The sequence below is a fragment of the Lacerta agilis genome, chromosome 2 (assembly GCF_009819535.1).
Source record: "Lacerta agilis isolate rLacAgi1 chromosome 2, rLacAgi1.pri, whole genome shotgun sequence".
NCBI classification, from domain to species: domain Eukaryota; kingdom Metazoa; phylum Chordata; class Lepidosauria; order Squamata; family Lacertidae; genus Lacerta; species Lacerta agilis.
The window spans coordinates 56,052,312-56,073,955 of record NC_046313.1 but is presented as its reverse complement, the minus strand read 5'-3'; the positions used below and the strand labels follow the sequence as shown (position 1 = coordinate 56,073,955).

The 21,644-nt window shown below is 41.9% G+C and overlaps 1 protein-coding gene across 3 annotated transcripts in view; it reads left to right on the top strand.

The window, feature by feature from the left end:
• TRPC7 (transient receptor potential cation channel subfamily C member 7) overlaps positions 1–21,644 on the top strand; it is a 96,764-nt gene that overhangs the window by 14,175 nt on the left and 60,945 nt on the right. The window lies entirely within an intron of this gene.

Sequence of the window (21,644 nt, the reverse complement as noted above, 5' to 3'; positions counted from 1 at the left end):
ATATCAAGTGAAGCATTGTGTTTGAGACAATGTGAAATGATATGATATGATAGCCATGTTCAAATATATAAAAAGATGTCATATAGAGGAGGGAGAAAGGTTGTTTTCTGCTGCTCCAGAGAAGTGGACTCGGAGCAATGGATTCGAACTACAAGAAAGAAGATTCCACCTAAACATTAGGAAGAACTTCCTGACAGTAAGAGCTGTTCCACAGTGGAATTTGCTGCCAAGGAGTGTGGTGGATTCTCCTTCTTTGGAGGTCTTTAAGCAGAGGCTTGACAGCCATCTGTCAGGAATGCTTTGATGGTGTTTCCTGCTTGGCAGGGGGTTGGACTGGATGGCCCTTGTGGTCTCTTCCAACTCTATGATTCTATGACGGTGAAATTATTTTGTGGCATTTGATCTGTATGTCTTTGTTTCGTAGGCAGGCAGTGGGCTGCCCAGTGAGAAGCCAATGCTGGTGGGAGTCTCCTCAAGGGGGAAACACCACAAGGTTTTAGCCTTGGGTGTCTCCCCTTCTGGGATGCCATTGAAGCCAAGGACAGCACCAACATGACCATGGTGGGTTGATAGTGGAAGGGCCTTGAGTGAGAGGCAAGGTAGTGAAGTTATTCCAGGGTAAGAGGCCGGGACAGAAAAGGAAAGTTCCCAGGAGAGAGCTGGGTGAATCTATCCTTTTCTGTGAGGGGTAGGAATTAAGAGCTACTTTTGTGTAGAGGGAAGATTGTGTTCTTTTGCACTTCTTTTGCACTTTAGATACCCTGCGGCTGATTTTCCAGTCCTTACTTTTAGGCTGTGACCATTGGATATATATTATAATTGTACCTGAGATGATTAGGTAATAACTCATGTTATGAGAATCTGTATTTTGTCAAGTATTTATTATTAGAATTGTGTTTTTATAACTGGTTTATTTATGTATTTATTTTTGTATTGCATTGATATGCTGTTGCATATTGGCATTTTTTTGTTATGTTCTATGTTATCGTCTTTTACTGAAGGGTGCTTTATAAATTTAATTAATAATACTAATAGTACTAATAATCATTATTTCAGCACTCTGGGTTTCATACTCATGAGATACCTGTGTTCTGTGGGTTCCAGTCTGACTCTCAGTCCCTGTGATTAGGTTGACTAGGGTACTTTTTGTAGCAAGATGCTTGTGGACCATATTTTGAGACTTGCCATTTTTGTTGGGGGGAAATAGCTTGAAAGGCACACTTTACTCCTAAGGCTACAGTGGATTGTCTTTTTTCCTCCTTCACATCTGACTTATGTAGTCTCCATGCTAACACCCAGACTCTTTTCTGTGGCTGGGGTCTGTGCAATGGACAATCATGATGATGATTTAGGCATGGTTATTATATTACCTGTTGTGAAAAGGTTGTTGTGGAAAGAGGGATTATTGAGTTGTCTTTGTTCTTATTTTTATTATGTATCTTGTGTTTTTAATATTGTAATTTTATATTGTGAACCGCCCTGAGATGTTTTGGTATAGGGTGGTTTACAAATCTTCATCATCACCATCATCATCATCTACACCTGTATTCCAAAATCTTCACTAACTAGCCATTGCTTCATAAACACTATTTATGGACCTATAGAATCCTAATTGACTTTGGCTGGAGACCACAATCTCTGTTATGAGACATCAAATTGTACACAATTAGCAATACCAGTTTTGTGCCAGGTAGTGTCATTCTCCTGACTATTCTAGTCTGCACCAACAGAAGTATAGTACGCTGATCAAGGGAAGTTATACTCCACTCTATTCTGCCTTGGTCAGACCACACCTGGAGTACTGTGTCCAGTTCTGGACACCACTATTTAAGAAGGATATTAAGAAGCTGGAATGTGTGCAGAGGACAGTGACTAAGATGATCAAGAGTCTGGAAACTAGGCCTTATGAGAAACAGTTGAGGGAAATGGTTGTGTTTACACTGGTAAAGAGGAGACTGAGAGGAGATAATACAGCCATCTTCAAATTTCTAAAGGAAATTTGTCAAATGCGGGATGGAGCAAGCTTGTTTTCTCCTGCTCCAGAAGCTAGGACCCAAACCAATGGATTCAACTTACAAGACAGGAGATTCTGAGTAAGAGCTGTTTTACAGTAGAACAGATTCCCATGAGGGGTGTTGGACTCTCCTTCCTTGGAGCTTTTAAGCAGAGTTTTGCCATATATGATTTAGTTGAGATTCCTGAATTTCAGGGAGTTGGACTAGATGAGTCTCAGGGTCCCTGACAACTCTACAGTTTTATGATTCTGTGGATGTATGCCCATTACCCCAAGCCCTAAGGATGAGATGGGCTATACTTCAAGTACTGCCTATAGGTTGATAGAGTGCTATTCTTTGGGCATATACAAGTTTCTGAAGTACAACTTATAAATGCATTGCAGGTCTTTTATTCTTGTATACATCACAACCACACAGACCAACCTGTTACGCTGCAGCACTACTTTGTGGCCAATGCCATTATGCTGTAGGCACCTGAATAATAATAATAATAATAATAATAATAATAATAATAATAATAATAATAATAATAATAATAATTTATACCCCGCCCATCTGGCTGGGCCTCCCCAGCCACTCTGGGTGGCTTCCAACACAATATTAAAATACAATAATTCATTAGACATTAAAAGCTTCCCTAAACAGGGCTGCCTTAAGATGTCTTCTAAAAGTCTGGTAGTTGTTGTTCTCTTTGACATCTGGTGGGAGGATATTCCACAAGGCGGGTGCCACTACCGAGAAGGCCCTCTGTCTGGTTCTCTGTAGCTTGGCTTCTCATAATGAGGGAACCGCCAGAAGGCCCTCGGCGCTGGACCTCAGTGTCTGGGCAGATCGATGGAGGTGGAGACGCTTGAGTGGCCACAAAAACATAATCCCTTATCAGAAATTAATTATACTTTATATATAATCAGGAGCGAAAGCTCTTTTGTTTAGATGCCACTGTTAAAAAGTCAGATACTAAATCAGGAGTTTAATCACCATTGAATCATGAATGGAAAAGATAAGTGCACATTCGTTTTCTGTGCTCAGTCCTTCTCAATGGGCTGCACTCGTTCTCTTCCTTCCAGACTGTGACAATGGACAGATTTCCTTGTGTCTGTAAGATCATGCTCATTTATTTACTCAGCTTCATACTTTGAAGTATTCTAGCAGGCAGAGCAAAGGAGTATAATGTTAGAAGAATGCTCCCTGTGTCATCCTGTTCATGCAGGACAGATGGAAGGATAAGTTCATGAGGGCCTTAGGGAACAGTGCTCAGCTGCAGGCTTTCCTGAAAATGTAGATATGAGCAGCACATGGTTCCCTGTGTGCCTATTGCCAGATGCCCGCAAAAGCACAAGGCAAAGGAAGAATATGGGACATTGCCCATCACTTCCAATTGGATGGAGCTACTCTGCTAAGCTGTGGCCGTTGGGTTTGCAGCTCTAGTGACTACCTCTCAAAGCAAACAAAATATTGGAGCTGAAGCAGATGAGCCTCTTTTGCAAAGAAAAAAAAGTTGAGTTCTTAGATAAAGCTTCATATGCTTAGTTGATTTCTGCTCCTTGACTGGACTTTATCCTATAAACCTAATGCACATGTATTATTCTTTTTTAAAAAGCTAATTGGCAAAGTAATAAATAGCAACCAATCAAAATAGAAGGACCCACTGGTTCATGAAATCCTCTTCCGTGCTCTGAAATGTCAATGCATTCCCAACAGATCTCTTTCCAATTTTTGACTGAAAAAATCTCCAAGGAATGAAATTGTACAACCCTCATAGGACCTGTATGGCATTGCTGAACTTTTCTTACAACATGGTGCCCTCCAAATGACGATGGACTCCAGCTCTAGTCAGAATGGTCAATGGTGAGGGTTGCTGGGAGTCGCAGCAAAATCTGGAGGACCTCATGGTGGCTACCCCTGCATAACAGTTACAGAGTTTTTTCTGACATGCAAACTTTTGCCCACAGAACCACAGTCTTCATGCTGAACTGATAGTCACAAATAATGCCTAGACTGCATTTCTACATTCCAAAAAGAAATGAAGTATCTAAGTTTGCAGGCAATGTCTCATAGTGACGAAAGCTGAGTACAAACAACAGTGGGCTGTGAGTATGTTGGGAATTAAGGATATAGTCTTATTTTAAACACAACTTTCTTGGTTTAACCTGGGGAAACTGCTTGACCTAGGACAAAAAGTAATGGATTTTGCTGTACAGAGTGGTACTATTGAATTTCTTGGAATGTCTTTCTAAGAGAACAGTTCAACCTAGAGACTGTGGGGCCTCCTCCCTTGACAGTTGAAGAAGAAGCTGCTACTGCTTCATGGCAAGAAGGATTTGGAGCAAATCCCCATTTAGAATTCTTCTTTGCTATGAATATGATTTTGACTAATTAGACTGTTGCTGCCCACTGTAAGTGTTGAGTAAGGTTGTCTGAAATGTTACCATCCAAGCTTGCATCACAGAGCAGTGAAATATCTCCATCCAAATCTTCCCCAGGGTATACTCTGTTTAGGAGAAGAACTCTGAGCCCTTGCATGCTGTAGCCTCCCCGGCTATGAAGTCATGACAATATTGAAATTGTCACTGCAACCAGGCAAGGGGTGTCATTGGTCATGAAGAGTCGGGAAATTGTATATTTTCATGATGTTACCTGGGTACACTGAAGGCAGGGAAGATACACTCTGTCATCACACGATATTATTTGGCTTCATTTTCAAAAGGTATAAAGGATGCCAGTTACTGTTTGGCGTGAAAGAAGTTGGAGTTCTTATTGCCAAATAAATTGTAATGAAACCAAATAAGAACTCTGGCCAAAGTTTTAACAAAAAAACATGCGTTTACTCATAAGTAATTCCAAACGTATTATCAATTCTGTAAAGAATTACAGTCTTAAACAACAAATAGTTTCATATGAAAGTTTTCTTTAAAGTCTTTTAGAGATGGCTGTCAGGGCTTCTCCAATGCGTGTCAGGTGTAAACCAGGGAGACCAGGACAGGGCCCCGTTTCGGCATGGATGCCTTCTTCAGCTGGCAATATCAAATAGTATTAAATAGCACAGAGTACATCAAGTTTCAAAATTGAACATTTTAAACAACATCAAACGAGTTATGTAAGGTTTTAAACAGAATTATAAAGTATCATTCACTAAAGGTACTCAGAGTAGGAAACGCCCGAAAAAAACAGAGAAAAATACAGCAAAACTTCTAAGGTGAGACCACACATAATCTTGTACTTCACATATACACAATTTAATGGAAGAATTGTAACAGTCGTTTTTTCTATGGTTTACAGACGCTATATCCTCTTAGGAATCAAAGAAACACACCATTTTTATTTTTCACATACTTCTACCATAAAAAACAAGGTAAGGAACCAAATACTTTGAAAAGCCACTTGGGCACATATATAAGCACGAGACTTTAAAACTTCCTGTAATAATAATTTATTTGATGTTGTTGAATTATGACCTTTAGTGAATGATACTTTATAATTCTGTTTAAAACCTTACATAACTCGTTTGATGTTGTTTAAAATGTTCAATTTTGAAACTTGATGTACTCTGTGCTATTTAATACTATTTGATATTGCCAGCTGAAGAAGGCATCCATGCCGAAACGGGGCCCTGTTCTGGTCTCCCTGGTTTACACCTGACACGCATTGGAGAAGCCCTGACAGCCATCTCTAAAAGACTTTAAAGAAAACTTTCATATGAAACTATTTGTTGTTTAAGACTGTAATTCTTTACAGAATTGATAATACGTTTGGAATTACTTATGAGTTACTGTTTGGCAGCAGAGGTGTACCTAGGGTCCCTTGCACCTTTGGCAAGGAACTGTATCAGTGGCCCCCTGGAAAATCACTTTACCACAATAGCCACATTAGAAATCACTACATTTCACACAACCCAAGTGAGGGTGATGTGAGGAGGAAGCAGGGGCATACGGAGGGGGGGGGCAGGCCACCCCGGGTAACACTCTGGGTGTGTGTGTGACAAGATGGCCCGCTGCCTCCCCCCCAGCTTTAGAGTGGCCAAGGGCACATGCACAGTCAGTATGGGCGCCGCTTGCGTGGCATCTCTACAGGCTGCCGCTCGTGCGTGGCATCCATACAGGCATCCATACGGGTTGTCTCTCACACGGTGACCATACGGGATGCTGCACGTGCGCAGTCCATACAGATATCGCACATGCACCACCGGGCAGTTCGCTCCGCTCCTCGGCTTCCTGCTCTGGGTGCCAGAGATGGTTCTTCCCCCACTGGGAGGAAGGGCAAAAAATATTCACACTTCTTTGTGCCACGGTGCAATATGGATGGACAGCTTTTGATCTCGCCACGACGGTGTTGTGTGTTTACACATACACATATAGTCCATACTCTCCAGTGGTCTACCTTCATACTAGCTTTCCATTTTTCCTCCTGCTCAGCTCCCAGTTCTTGTCTAAACCAGCAACTTTACTCACATTTCTGGGGTGATTTTTTGTGCCCCCTATGGGAGCCAGTTTCACCAACACCTAGGTATGCCTCTGTTTGGCAGTGAACTAAGTATACAGAGTCAGGTCGCCCACACAGGAGGGAGAGATGAGCTGCCTCAAGTTCGGGGGGGGGGTAAATTTGGTTCAGTTCACATGTAAAGATGAACCTACCTAACTCACACTTCCTAGAGAAATACTCAAACTGAAATGCAACTCTCAAAATCCATGCTTCTCCAAATTTCTGTTCCTTGGCCAAGTGATATGCACAACAATGCACATACTAGGGTAAAAGTGTGCATTAAAGTGAATATAGTGGTGAAAATCACATACCTGGGCTGGATCTATACAGATAAAAGAAACACTACAGAAAGAAACATAAAGGCTCTTTATTGAAAATCCCATTGGCAACAGATTATTGCTCTACAGCACCATCTGGTGCCGCATGTTTATAACGCAGTTATAACAATGTATTTGACTAGTATAGCTGAGTCCCAAGATGCATCACATAAAGTACCTGCCCAACATGCTTTACACAAATGTGTATTAGGATAAATTTGTATTAAGATATTGGTGAATTCGCATGAGGACTTTTAAAAAATGCTAGCTGATGCGAAAACATGAAGAAATTAAGTTAAACTTGGAAAAGGGAGAATCAGAAATAAATGAAAACTGACATATTCAGGTGGCACCGTGAGTGGAGGATGAAGGCAGATATTGGTGTCTGAGTGGTGCAACAAGTCTTTTTTTTAAATGTCGAGCTTAGTGGGGTGCAGTGGAAACTGTGTTATTTTGGCTCTTCTTTCCAACAGCAAAATGTCATGAGCTGGCACCCATGCCTAATTTAATTGTAAGTGTATAGCTTAGCTCTATTGAACTCATTTAAATACTGGTTGTGTTTTATTTACTCCGACCTATATCAGTGAAACATCAATACTGTCAAGCCAGTGAACTACTCTTTCAAACTCTGTATATTTTTCCCAGTGGAAAAACGGGATGCTATTTCAGACTCTGAAAATTCGATACAGAGATGAAATGTTTTGTTACAGCTATAAATATATCACCAGCTATATCAGGATTGGAATTAAACTAATCATTTTTTTTATTGAAAGTCTATAGACTGTGGATTCTCTTAAGAACTGAGCTGTATATGAAGGGCCTTTTTTCCTCCATGCAGGGTTCAGGGACTTGAGGCTGTGAAATTAAAATGGTCACTTTTGAGAGCAAAATTCATTGCAGAAAAATATATATCAGCATAGTTTAGAGAACCGTTTGCTGCCTAGTGCGTCATTTGTCTCTGCTGTAGTCTCAGGCAGGAAGTAGACTTCTTTAGAATTGAGAAAGGGAGGCCAATAATTGGACTTATTCCCAGGCAAGTGTGTATAGAATTGCATCCTTAGTTGCATATTGAAATTCAAGGTTGGCGTATACTTGCCATCACATTGATTTAAGTGGTGTAGTGACTGATACACAATTCACACACTGAACTTTTAAGGGCCTTCTACAACTGACCACTAATATATGCAATATGGTGGCACATGTGTTGAGGGAACATTTTCAGTACAGTCAAACCTTGGTTGTCGAATGTAGTCTGGAATCCTGTTCGGCTTCTGAAATGTTCAAAAACCAAGCCGCGGCTTCCGATTGGCTGCAGGAGCTTCCTGCACTCGAGCGGAAGCTGCGTCGGATGTTCTGGGTTTGTGGCGTTCAGGAGCTGAAACATTCCAAAACAGAGGTGTTTGGGAACCGAGGTTTGACTGTACTACTACTGCACCAGTTTTGCTCTGAACATGACTTCACACATGTCTACACTTATTTTGATCCTGTGATGGTCTGAATCAACTGCCACAGATCAAATACTACAAATGGTTTTCATGTCACACAACCTTTTCCTTTATGGAAGCAGTTCATGACTGCAACTCAGATTCAAAGGTATCTCATCATGAAATATGGGATAAACATGTTCGTATATGCGCGTGTGTGAATCATCTGGAATGACAAATCATGTAATGACTACCTACCTGTGGCCTCCCTGATGTTGTTGGGCTACAACGTTCATCTCCCCTGACCATTGGCCATGCTGGCTGGGGCTGACTAGGTGTAAGTCAGGTTCCCTATCCCTGAGCTACTGTTAAGTTGGAGAGTCATATATTATCCTGCAAGTAAATGTAAAGGTAAAGGGACCCCTGACCATTAGGTCCAGTCGTGTCCAATTCTGGGGTTGCGGCACTCATCTTGCTTTATTGGCCAAGGGAGCCAGCGTACAGCTTCCAGGTCATGTGGCCAGCATGACTAAGCTGCTTCTGGTGAACCAGAGCAGCGCACAGAAACGCTGTTTACCTTTCCGCTGGAGCGGTACCTATTTATCTACTTGCACTTTGACATGCTTTCAAACTGCTAGGTGGGCAGGAGCTGGGACAGAGCAACGGGAGCTCACACCGTCGCAGGGATTCGAACCGCTGACCTTCTAATCGGCAAACCCTAGGCTCTGTGGTTAACTCGCGTCCTGCTAAAGTTTGCATCCTGCAAACTTAGCCACAATTCCTATTAAATCACCGTGCTTCTATAACTCAGGTGAATCATTAATCTTTTTCTCCAGGCATTTATTCACTACGAAGAAGCACACTTTTCCTTTTTAAGGAAAGGTGGATATTTCTATGTATCTTGAAAACAACCCAGGAAGTCCTGACAGTTAGCAGAATGGATGATACAAGGCCCCAAGGGGAGAACACTCCCGCTTTGTGCTCTTTTAATGGTATAATGTGCATGAGATGCAAAATGAATTATGCTCAATGAATGTGGAGATTTGTTCGATCTTTACATACCGGAGTGCTTGCCTAATGCACTCTACACAGCTTAAGCCTGATATCTGGAGACTGACGTTTATCGGCTAAAAACAGGTGTTTTAGCATAAACACACAAATATGCTTGGAGATATCTATAAGAGAGAAAAGCATTCTAATTAGCCGGAGAATCAAAGGCATGTGGATTAGTTGTGATGTGGAATTGAAAGCCAATTCAGATTAGAGTGGTGTGGTGACAAACACCTTAACAACCAAGAAGTGGCTTTCATTATAAAACTGCCTCATAAACCTCAAGATATTCCTATCTCTTGTGTGTATAAGAATGGTGAGGTGTTGAATATGTTTAAAAATCTAATAGAATTAGTGACGTTTTAGAATGCAGTTTTGCTTTTTGTTTGAAGCTTATAGGAGCTCCAAAAAACTCCTATTATTTCAGGACGCTTGTATTTAGAACAACCAGGTTCTCTTCAGAGGTTGCTGGGCTCCCATTAGCCCCAGTTAGCCTGGGTAATGGTCCAGCTTGGTAGGAGTTGCAGAACAACATCTCAAGGGCAGCTGCTTAAGGGAGGACTTGGCTTAGAATGCATGTCACCTGCTTTGCATCTCAATAGACACCAGGGGAGGGCACAGAATGCATGAAATCACGTAAAACAAAATACAGACCATAAACCACATTTAAACAATTAAACTAAATCAACAGAACAGCTTAACCTATCACCAACAAATAATAATTAATATGCTGAAATGTTGAAAATGCCTGGCCAAAACAAGGAAGTCTTTATGCAGCACCGAAATGATAAAAGTGCTTCTAAAGAGATTTTAATAATAAACTAGGCACCGCCCTAGGAACCTCCATTGAAGGGTGATCTAAAAAGAAAGGATGAATGAAGAACTAGCAGAAGTTCACCTGGAGCCATCTTAATAGCATTTTCAGTTCCAGGTAAATACTTTTCTATTCATCCAATTTATCTAATCCCTTATGGTTCACAGTCTGGGCCTTTTGGCATTAAATTGTGTCTTTAAAAGTGTTTTAACTGGATTTCAGGGTGTTTTTCTTTTTAAAAAATAAATTGTTACAATATAAAACAATAAAAACTATATGTTAATGTATTCTGTTTTGTGAGCTGCCCAAAGAACTTCTTTTTTTAGGGTGGTTCCATAAATATAGTACTGTAAACAAATACATAAATGTACCTACAAGAAAAGCTATCTTTTCTTCTGTTGGCTTCCTCCTGCTTAGGCAGGCATTTACAACAGGACCTTCAAATTATCTATAAAATTTGGAGGAACAAGTTTCTCCAATCTGCTTTGCATTCAGCACGTTCAAAGTAGATACAGTGGTACCTCGGGTTAAGAACTTAATTCGTTCTGGAGGTCTCTTCTTAACTTGAAACTGTTCTTAACCTGAAGCACCACTTTAGCTAATGGGGCCTCCCGCTGCGCCGCCAGAGCACGATTTCTGTTCTTATCCTGAAGCAAAGTTCTTAACCTGAAGCGTTATTCCTGGGTTAGCGGATTCTGTAACCTGAAGCGTATGTAACCTGAGGTACCACTGTACAGAGAATACATATGGAGAATATAGTTTCAACAGTTGTCAGCAGTATTTTCAAATGATCTCAGACTCACCGAGAAATATAATTAAAATGCAAATTAAGGCTGGAAATATGGAAGGGGAAAGTACAAAGCTTATTTTTCTGCCACTGGGACAGCTGGTCTATTTACATTTCAATATTTTCTGTAAAGTGAAAGTAGGGCTGTTACCTGAACCCAGTGATTGCCATGGCCACCAAAAAAAGTTGGGTGTATCTGACAGTACATGTTGGTCACACAGAGTATCTTGTGGGTCATTGCAGCTGATGCAAGGTCCAACAGCAGGCCTCCTTGTCACTGGCAAATAAGCCTGATGCAGTTAAGCAGTTGCTGGTTGTAATTGCCTGAAGAGGGGCCTTGAGCTGCCTCTGTCCACCAGTCTCTGTTCTGTGTCTCCTAATTATGGAGAAGCAGACAGAGAGGAATGTTCCATTTTGACATCATCACTATGTCCTGGAACAATTCAATGCAGGGAATGTCAAAATAATTGGCGGCTCAAAGGTGCCCACTATGGATTGTGTCAGTGCTGTTGCTCAGTACACCATCACAGTAAGCCCACTGGGTGGAAGAGCAAATGGCAGTTTGCCCAGCCTCTGTGCACCCTGGAACAAGCCCTGTTAGCAAATGGTAATTGGAGTGCCATTTCCTGCCACGAATCCTGGTGGTGGGTGCTCACCAACTAACCTATCCCTTTCCTATTTTTGTCTGGAGGTTGAAGGCATAGCAGAAAAGACAAGACTTACAGTGGTAGAGAGCAAACCTCGATCTAAGTCAATCTGCAGCTGTCTGCATAATTGAACATCCCTGCTTTGAATAATTGTCCTACTCCAACTAAAGTTGGCAAGCATTTTCACCCTATCTACCTTAAACATGATGGCTTGCTCCTGCTCTCTGGCCTGCTAGACTTCACAAATGACCCTCATAGTTGAAGGTAGATATTCATGTAACAAAAATGATCAGTGCTCTCCCAATCCTCTCTTGTCTTATGCAGAGCAGTTTTCTACTCTTGCCCATTCTCCTGCAGGCAGACTCAGTACTTGACTGCTTTCCAAACATATGGCAACTCATAGGCAAAATAAATAAGTGGAAGGAAATCCAATTTGGCCAAGCATACTACACATATTTCATCTTAAGGCAGTTTGGCAAATATTTATAAGCACTTGAGATATTTGAAACGATATGTTTCTTTGGAAAACTGGCAAGGAAGTCAAGATAAACGGGTTTTTTTTCCTTGCACTGGCATTCAGTGGTGCCTTTCGAGCCAGATAATGGGACACAGGTCTGGGAGGCCTCGGTCAACCCCCCCCCCCCAAAAAAAAATCCCACACTCCATCAGTAACTGCCATCCACAATGTCATTTTTTATTTTAAGAGAGGGTGCGTGTTGCAGAGCAAAGATCCAGACAGTCGCACCTACCATCTTTGGATCCCAGAGTGATGCACTTCTGGACCCATGTGGGATGCTGGGAGGTGAAGATGGCTGTCTGAAGCTTTCCTCTGTAGCATGCCTACTGAAAACAGAAAGACATTGTGGTCAGTAACTGCTACCACACTGCTTGGTAAGACCAACTGGTGCGAAGGAAGGAGAAGGCCTGTATTTGTTTATTCAAAAGTATTTGCAGGGGTAGTTGGGTCAGAACTTGACAACCTATGTGAAACTTTAGGAAGAAAGCAACAGGACCTGCTCCTTCCTTCTTGCATGTTGCCCGGTAAACCAAACTCATGCCTTGACACTTCCTTGTGGGGTCCTGGGCACAAAAGGCCATAAAATGCTTTCTGTATTGGAAAAGAGAGCCGCCCCCCAGTCTCAAATGAGTCCAAATTCAGTAGAAATGAAGACTGCTTCCATGCTTTGATTTTCTTGTTGAGTTGGACAGACCAATGACACCCTAAAATCCTAAGTGCTGCCACTGCCTGGGGGTTAACTCAGCAAACCAAGGAGGATAGATTTATCATGGGTGACTACTGCTGTGAATTTAACCCCCCCCCCAATATATTGCTCTTCTTATGTAAAGGAAGTGCATATCACACTGACTCCACGCTTAAGAATTGCTGCCTGCTGATTTCCACAGATTTATGTCTAGTCAGTGGAACACAAAAAAAAGAGAATCTGTGACTGGCAAAGTGTACGCACTCCTTTCTAACCTAATGCAGGGGTGCACGGATCTTACTCCCAACCTCCCACTGCTAGATCTCTGCCACATCTCAGAAGAAAGCAGCTGTCAAGAGCAAGTGTACCATTTTTTTCTCTCACTGTTTTCACTGACAGCCTCTCAATCCGTTGAGTTATCTCATTTTTTAAAAAAGCTGTTTTTCTTTCATTAATTAGCCAAGGTAGACTGGTTGCTCTCATTGTATTCCTTCTAACCGATATTAAGTAGCAACGTTCCTTCAGCTCCTTCTGAATCGAGAAAATGTGTGCGGCTTTGAACAGATGTAAAGGCATTACAGAGTTCATTTAGAACATAATCAGCAGATAATTACAAGGTACTCAGCTAAATTGCAATGAATGGCAAGTGCCAGTCGCTTTTTCCAAACAGCAAAATTAGGCGTTTTTATCTCCACATGCAAAAGGGGGTCAAAAGGAGCAGGAAATGACTAATTTGAAAACCTTTTATTATGGCTGAGTTTTGTAAAATTGATATTGTACATTTTGTACAAAAGAAAACAATGTTCTGGTTATTTCTGCTATGTGGATCCTGTTCTATAGTAAATAATAGTAATCAGAAGCATTGTTAAGTTTTCCTCCAGTTACTCCAAAACGTTCACCACCTAACCTCTACTTCTGCTGGACTTGAAGCACATACAGATCTGAATCTTCATCAAAACTATCAATGTGTTTTGATGTGCCTGTTTTCAAAACATAACATGGCTTTCTATTTTTTTTAAAAAATAGTATAAATCCATTGCTCCTTTATTGAAGAATCCTAGGTGGGTGGCCTGTTTATCTGTGGCACCTGGCAAACACATTCACCCTGCAATCTTGGTCTTAGAAGTGAGTCTACAAGTTGAATTTAAGGCTTCCACATTCTTTTTGTCCTCTCCCTATCCCCCCCCCTCCTGCCTCCACAAGCTCACAATTGGCAACAAGTCAGGACCCCACTTCGTTATAGAAGGACTCGCCTTACTTCTGTGATTGTAAGTTGATTTGTCTGGCAGGCAGACTCGCCCAGAACTGAAGTAACTTTTGTGCATTTCCATCAGACCTGAATTTCTAACTTAGGCTTCAAGCCTAATGCCACTTACTTGAGAGTAAGCCCCATTGAATTCAACAGGACTTGCTTCCGAGAAGGCATGGTTAAGATTATACTGTTAGCCAGTACTTCACACTCAAAATGGTGGTCTTGGTTACATTTTTATCATGTCCTTCCTTCCAGAAACTCAGAACTGTTCACACCCTCTATTTTATCCTCACAATAACCCTCTGAGGTAGGTTAGGATGACAGAGAGTGACTAGCCCAAAGATGCCAAGTGAACTTCAGGGCCAGCACTACCATTAGGCAGGGTGAGGAGTCTGCTTTAGGTGTCAGATGATGGGAAGCAGGCAGTGCTGGTGAAATAAGATTCAGTGACCAATCTACTCAGCTTCTGTAAGTGAAATGTCTATCTTGTCCTTTGCTTCCAGCAGCAAAATGTCTTGTGGTGGCCCTGTGTGGTTGAACAAGGATTTGAACCTGGGTCTCCACTCTATTTGCTACACACACTGGCTAAGAGCATAATGCTTCCATTCACTTGGTTCAGATACATTATGCGATCCTTGTGATGCAGTATATATATTATTTGCATTCACATCAGCAGAAACACCTCTGTGGCTTTACAACAGCCATGCCCGCTTGTTTCATGTAATGTTGTCCTAAGCTGTATTTTCAGATGTTACTTAAGAAGCTGGGGGCCTGCAGGGTCTTAAGGCTGATCTCTTGGATGGCATAACAACACTTTGTTGCTTGGCACTTTTCTGTCTCACATGCCCTTTCGTGATCTTTATCAACTCTCCCTGCAGAAATGCTGTCAAATTTAATAAACCACTCAGCATTATTTATAAAGCTGGATGCTCTAAGAAATGTAGGCAAGGGAAGATGCTCTGAGCTACTTCACATTACTCCTAGTCAAATGATGCAAACATGTGGCTTTGAGTGATATTTTGAAATCTTGTGAGTTTATAAATAGAGAATTTTTTTAGCATCTATCAACATTCTCATACCCCATTTTCCATGATAATTAATGATTGGCTTAACATTCAGGGCTGCCATCCCAGGCAAATAGAACTAGGTCCTGCTGTGCCAATGCAAAGTTATAGCCTTGTGCCAATGCTTCCAAGAGAGGAGGCCTGCTACTCCCCAGCTTCTCCCTAGCAATGCCTATGAAAATGGCCCAGATTAAGCTACTTCCTGTTTGCTGCTCTGCTTTCGGGGCACTCCTGCTGCAGTTCTAGAATCCCAATGGTGTGGGTGGCTCTCAAAGGATGACTCTCATGGAGCTGTAGGCCTTTATTCATTATTATGTTCAGCACACAAACAAAATGACTCCTGCTGCAAGCTCTCCATCCTGAGTACCAGCACTCCCTCCTCAGCTGCAAGAAGTAGGCCCTCTTTTGAAGTGGTATGTTGTTGTTTAGTCGTTTAGCCGTGTCCAGCTCTTCGTGACCCCATGGACCAGAGCACACCAGGCACTCCTGTCTTCCACGGCTTCCTGCAGTTTGGTCAGATTCATGTTGGTAGCTTCAAGAACACTGTCCAACCATCTTGTCCTCTGTCGTCCCCTTCTCCTTGTGCCCTCAATCTTTCCCAACATCAGGGTCTTTTCTAGGGAGTCTTCTCTTCTCATGAGGTGGCCAAAGTATTGCAGCCTCAGCTTCATGATCTGTCCTTCCAGTGAACACTCAGGGCTGATTTCCTTCAGAATGGATAGGTTTGATCTTCTTGCAGTCCATGAGACTCTCAAGAGTCTCCTCCAGCACCATAATTCAAAAGCATCAATTCTTCGGCGATCAGCCTTCTTTATGGTCCAGCTCTCACTTCCATACATCACTGCTGGGAAAACCATACCTTTAACTATACGGACCTTTGTTGGCAAGGTGAAGTGGTATAGCTAGTATTTAAGCAACAGTCTCACCATATACTACAGTTGCCCAAGCTGTAACTTCTTCAGTGTTCTTCCCTTGTAGCCTTTTCTTTAAAGAACTTCAAACTTATACTTTGAAAATTACCATTGCCTCAAATATAGTTGTAGTAACCACATGACCAACCTGGCAACTGCTTTGAATGCCAACCAGTTTTGTAGCACAAGTGCCTGGAGTCTGGGGCAGTTTGGCATTGCCCCGACTGCATTTGTGACAGATGCCACCTACATAGTGTGGTGTTTATATAAGTGCATTGACTGGGATATTTATGAAAATGTCTTCTAAAAAGTCATCTGGGCTTCAGGACAAAAAACGCAAAACACAGTAACAGAAGAAGCTGCATAAAGATGCAGGTAGCATGAAGAAGATCCTTCAGCCTTCTGAAGAAGTGGATTCTTGAAGCAGTGATAGTTTGAATGTGGTAGTGCTCAAGAAGGACAGGGTAGATGATTAATGTTGAAGATGGTGGGAGCTCTACCTCCAATGGGAGGCCTTCTGAAAATAATAATAATAATAATAATAATAATAATAATAATAATAATAATAATAATAATAATGGAACTCCAGCCTGCTACACCTATCAATAGTAGTACTTCTGATCCTGCATTGTGGCCAAAAGGATGTGGCTTTTCCTCTTGATGAGAACAAACATCATTCCTTGAATGTTTTTGCTGAAAATATTTTAGACAATGGAGAGAAGGTGACTAGGTGATGACTTGTCTACTGTGAGAGTACCAGCAAGGCTTTTTGCTTCTATTGCAAAACATTTCCAAATGGCGGCTCTGCCACTGTCAGTTCTTTACTTGGGGGTACTAGGACCAACACTTGAGTGACAATCTGAAACAGCATGAAAGGTCACCCAAGTGTTTCACTACATACTGCAACTGGATAGAAAAAGAAGCCCGATTTAGACCAAACAAGTGTATTGATGCAGAACATCAGTGGATTATAAACCAAAAAATTCAGCACTGGATGGTCAAATGCCTAATAGATATTATACTGTTCCTGGTGGCACACAACTTGGCATTCTGGGGATATTCAGATAAGCTCTTCAGATAACAATTGAATTTTTCTATGGCTTGTACAGCTGTTTGGCAAGTGTGATGAGGTAATGGGTGAGCATTTGTGGTGTGTATCTTCAAAGAAGCATAATGATCACTTCTGTGGGAAAACCATTGAGAATGAACTGATAGTCTTTATGGTCAAAGAAGTGTCAGAGAACATACAGAGCAGGCTGTACGTAGCCAAGTATTACTCTGTCCTACTAGTTTGCACACTGGATATAAATCCCTGTACGATTTGTTGACAAAGGTGGGGATAAATATTTCTGTAAAGGAATATTTCATAGAATTCAGAACAATGCGTGAATTAACCAAAGAAGGGCTTATGGAACTTTTTCTAAAGATGCTTGAGGAAAACAACATTAAGGTAAAGGGCTGCCACAACCCAAGTTATATAATGGTACCCATATGATGGGGCAAAAAAGGGTGTCCAGGCACAACTGCTTACACTGAACTGACAAGCTTTATTCCTACTCCATGGCAGTCATTCTCTCAGCCTATTAGTTTCAGATGCAGCCTCATCATCAAAGGAATCTATTGCCCCTTTCTTTGTGCTATTCTCTGCCTCTGTTCAGTGGAGCCAGATACTGAAAGCCAGTGATCACCATAAAAGAGCCTGCAGAAGCCCTTGATGCTGATGCCGCTATCAAAGAACCACCATGTAAGCACTGCAAGAAGAGGCAATTTGAATACGAGGGTCAGGCTCACAATGAGGAGTGTGTTCAGAAGAAATCTTCAAATGAGAGTTCTTCTACACACTTGTCAACACTAGTACTCATGTTTCAGTTGAGCAGCTTGAATGTATGGGGGATGCATGGAGATTCTTGCGCAACCTTGAGAAGCTACCAGAAGAGACACTTACCAGCGACTACAGAGCCCTCACCAATGGCAATGACTCCAACATCAATAGTGCAGGTATTTATATCGAGCTAGACCATCTGCATCACCTTCTACCTCCTACAATAGGCTCACCACAAGGTGCTCTGCATTGCACAACCATGGAGCTCAGCTTACTGCTCTTCCCTTATCTCAACTTGGCACTCAGACACTTGTTTTTTCCACCCTAGCTCAATGCAAACATGGAGCTGAATGCAAACATCCTAGCACAATTTGGGGGGGGGGGGACACAGCCACAGAGCTCACATTGGCACCATCCCTCCTTCTTTCTAATGCTCCAACCCAGGGATGGGATCTCCAGAGGTTGCTGGACTTGAATTTGCATCAGCCCCAACCAAGCTGACCAATGTTTTAGGGATAAAGGGAGCTGTAGCCCAACAACATCCACAGGTACGCAGGCTCCCCATCCCTGTTACACAACACGGGTTGCCACCATTTTCCTCCTAAATTTCTGCAAATAATCTCAGTGAAAAACACCAAGCAGAAGGAAGCAGGATACATAACTGTGAATTTAGATACTAGCAACAACAACAAAAATATACCCAGTCTCAGCACAAGGAAATACAAAGCAGATTTATTAGGAATGGTATCCTCTGAAAGAGTGTACTGTTTCAGACACTTGGAAAGACTTCCAAAGAATCCAGAAAAGTGTAAGGAAAAGCAACTCATGACCTCATCAACAAACAGGTTTAGCTGTCTTAGGTTTTGGTTGATTGCTTAATTATGTGAGCCTCTGAATTTAATTAACTCATCAAAGCTAATTTGAAAAGATCTCTCGAGGCTGTGAGAGCTTATATTGTGACTGCCATTTGTATTTGCTGGTTTGGGACCATCTATCCGGGTTTTGTCATTGCGTCAACATTAACTTTAATCTTGTTTGAATGTCATTGTGTTTACTCAGTCTCCAGTTTGGGGCTTTACATCCCCATGTGCAGTGGTGGCTCATAAACAGATTACTTATAGGGAGGGGGCACATGGTCTGAATGGTCACATGTGGAGAAGGGGGTGTGCTCTGTGTCCTTACCAGTGAGCATCATGAGGCAGGGGTCACCTTATGCTAGGGTGTGGCTGCTGACTGGCCACTAACACCAATGACCTGGCAGGGAACGTCTGACCAGTCAGAAGCCACATATCTATGTAGTGATGATCCAAACACTAGTCTGTTTCTGCTGAATGGACTATCAACTATGATGAGAGAGGGGAGGAATTACTTAAATTAAGTGTGCAACCCTGCAAAACAACTGCCTTTGCAAGAGAATTCTGTTCAGTGCCTTTATGCCTGAGTAACATTTAGGAGATAATTAAAAAAAAATGAACAGTGCAATCCTCTATGAGAAGTAAGCCCTGTTGAATGCAATGGGACTTGTTTGCTGATAACTGTGTGTAGGATAGCATTGAAGCTTAGATTATTCCTTCGAAGGACTCTTGTGTAGAATCTTTACTGTACATCGTCATGCCATTCTGATGATCTAAACCCCACTAGGATGACCTTTGTTCTCACATTCTTTTATTTTCATCAAATGATTTTTTGGCTACTGTGCAGAGGTTGGATGGCCACGTGTCATGGATGCTTTAGCTGAGATTCCTGCATTACAGGGAGTTGGACTAGATGACCCTCGGGGTACCTTCCTGCTCTATGATTATATGAGTCTATGCAACTGTTTTATTTGAATTAACCATTTGTATCATGCTCTAAACTAAGCAATGCTGACTAATATGATTGCTAGTCATAAACAGGAAACCTTTGTCATTTGCAATATAGAAGACTTTACATTTGCAGAACAGAATTGAGACTAGCACATATGGAAGAGGCAGTTTGACCTTTCTACAATATGGTTCCTTAACACCTGTAACCTATTTGGGCAATTTGGATTCTTGCTACATTCTCTACATCTGTATGCAGATTGTATCGTATAATAATTATGTGCTTTGTATTTGTTGCAATCATAGTTTGGAACAAGAGGGAAGCCTGGTTGTGACTTGTTTCCATAACTCTTTCACTTCCTACTTTTTAAAAAAATGAATCAAAGTATCATGCAATGAAGCATTGATTCATGGGATCAAACTTTTTATTGTATACACTGTTAATAGTTTACCACTCTTCTTGGTAAAATATTTGTATCTTCTAGGGGGGAAAAAACATAGTGGTAGATATCCGTGTGTCTGCAGAAGCAAACATTCCTTGTCCTTTCAAGTAATTTCAGGTACAGAATGTTGCTTTCTCAAAAATACAAGTTCATGTAAACTACTAATGACGAATTGAACATATTTACCAGAGTTTACCACTTCATGCTGCAAGGATAATAATAATAATAATAATAATAATAATAATAATAATAATAATAATAATAATAATAATTTATACCCCGCCCATCTGGCCGGGTCTCCCCAGCCACTCTGGGCGGCCTCCAACAAATATCAAAATACAATACAGAGTCACAAATTAAAAACTTCCCTAAACAGGGCTGCCTTTAGGTGTTTTCTGAATGTCAGGTAGTTGTTTATTCCCTTGACTTCTGACGGGAGGGCGTTCCACAGGGCGGGCGCCACTACCGAGAAGACCCTCTGCCTGGTTCCCTGTAGTTTTGCTTCTCGCAGTGAGGGAATCGCCAGAAGGCCCTCGGCGCTGGATCTCAGTGTCCGGGCTGAATGATGGGGGTGGAGACGCTCCTTCAGGTATACAGGACCGAGGCCGTTTAGGGCTTTAAAGGTCAACACCAACACTTTGAATTGTGCTCGGAAACGTACTGGGAGCCAACGCAGATCTCTCAGGACCGGTGTTATGTGGTCCCGGCGGCCACTCCCAGTCACCAGTCTAGCTGCCGCATTCTGGATTAATTGCAGTTTCCGGGTCACCTTACACACTTAACACCCCGACCTCAGCTCATGAATAGGGATGCCACCCTTAATACACCTACTAGGGAGAAAGGTGTTCCTACAAGTCACCTTATTGTGGCCTTGGTGTTGCTAATGCGTACAAGTGTTTCACAACATTCATACAAAATCATTCTTATCAAAAGGCCATCTCATATTCCCACCCCTCACCTCCGTGTAAATCAGGTTTACAATTTCTATGGATATTTTTACTCATTGGATTTTCTGCAGAAACAGTGGGTTTTATCCAACACTGCTGTTCCACTCACAGCAGAAATCCACTTGTGCAATGGAGCCGACACCTCGTCTCTCCTGCAGCCTCCACCAGACTCTCAAAATTTGTTCCAGAGGGTTGGGGGACAAATAGGTGGGCATAAGGGAGGGAGGGCCCACTGCATGAGTGAGTGCTGCTCACGCAGTGCATACCCTCCAACATTTCTCCAATGAAAATAGGGACGTCCCATTCCATAATGATAATTTTACTATTTATGCCCCACACATCTAACTGGGTTGCCCCAGCCACTCTGGGCAGCTTCCAAGATATATAAAAACATAATGAAACATCAAAAATCTTCCCTATACAGGATTGCCTTCAGATGGTTCGGGGGGTCAGATAACTCCACACCCTCCAACATTTCTCCAATGAAAATAAGGATATCCTAAGAAAAAGTGGGACATTCCGGGATCAAATCAGAAACTGGGCTGGCTTCTCTTAATCAGGGACATCCCTGGAAAACAGGGACACTTGGAGGGCCTGGCAGCATTGGATACAATCCAATAAATCCAGTTTAAATGGGAAAATAATGTGGGGTGGCATTTTGGTGAACT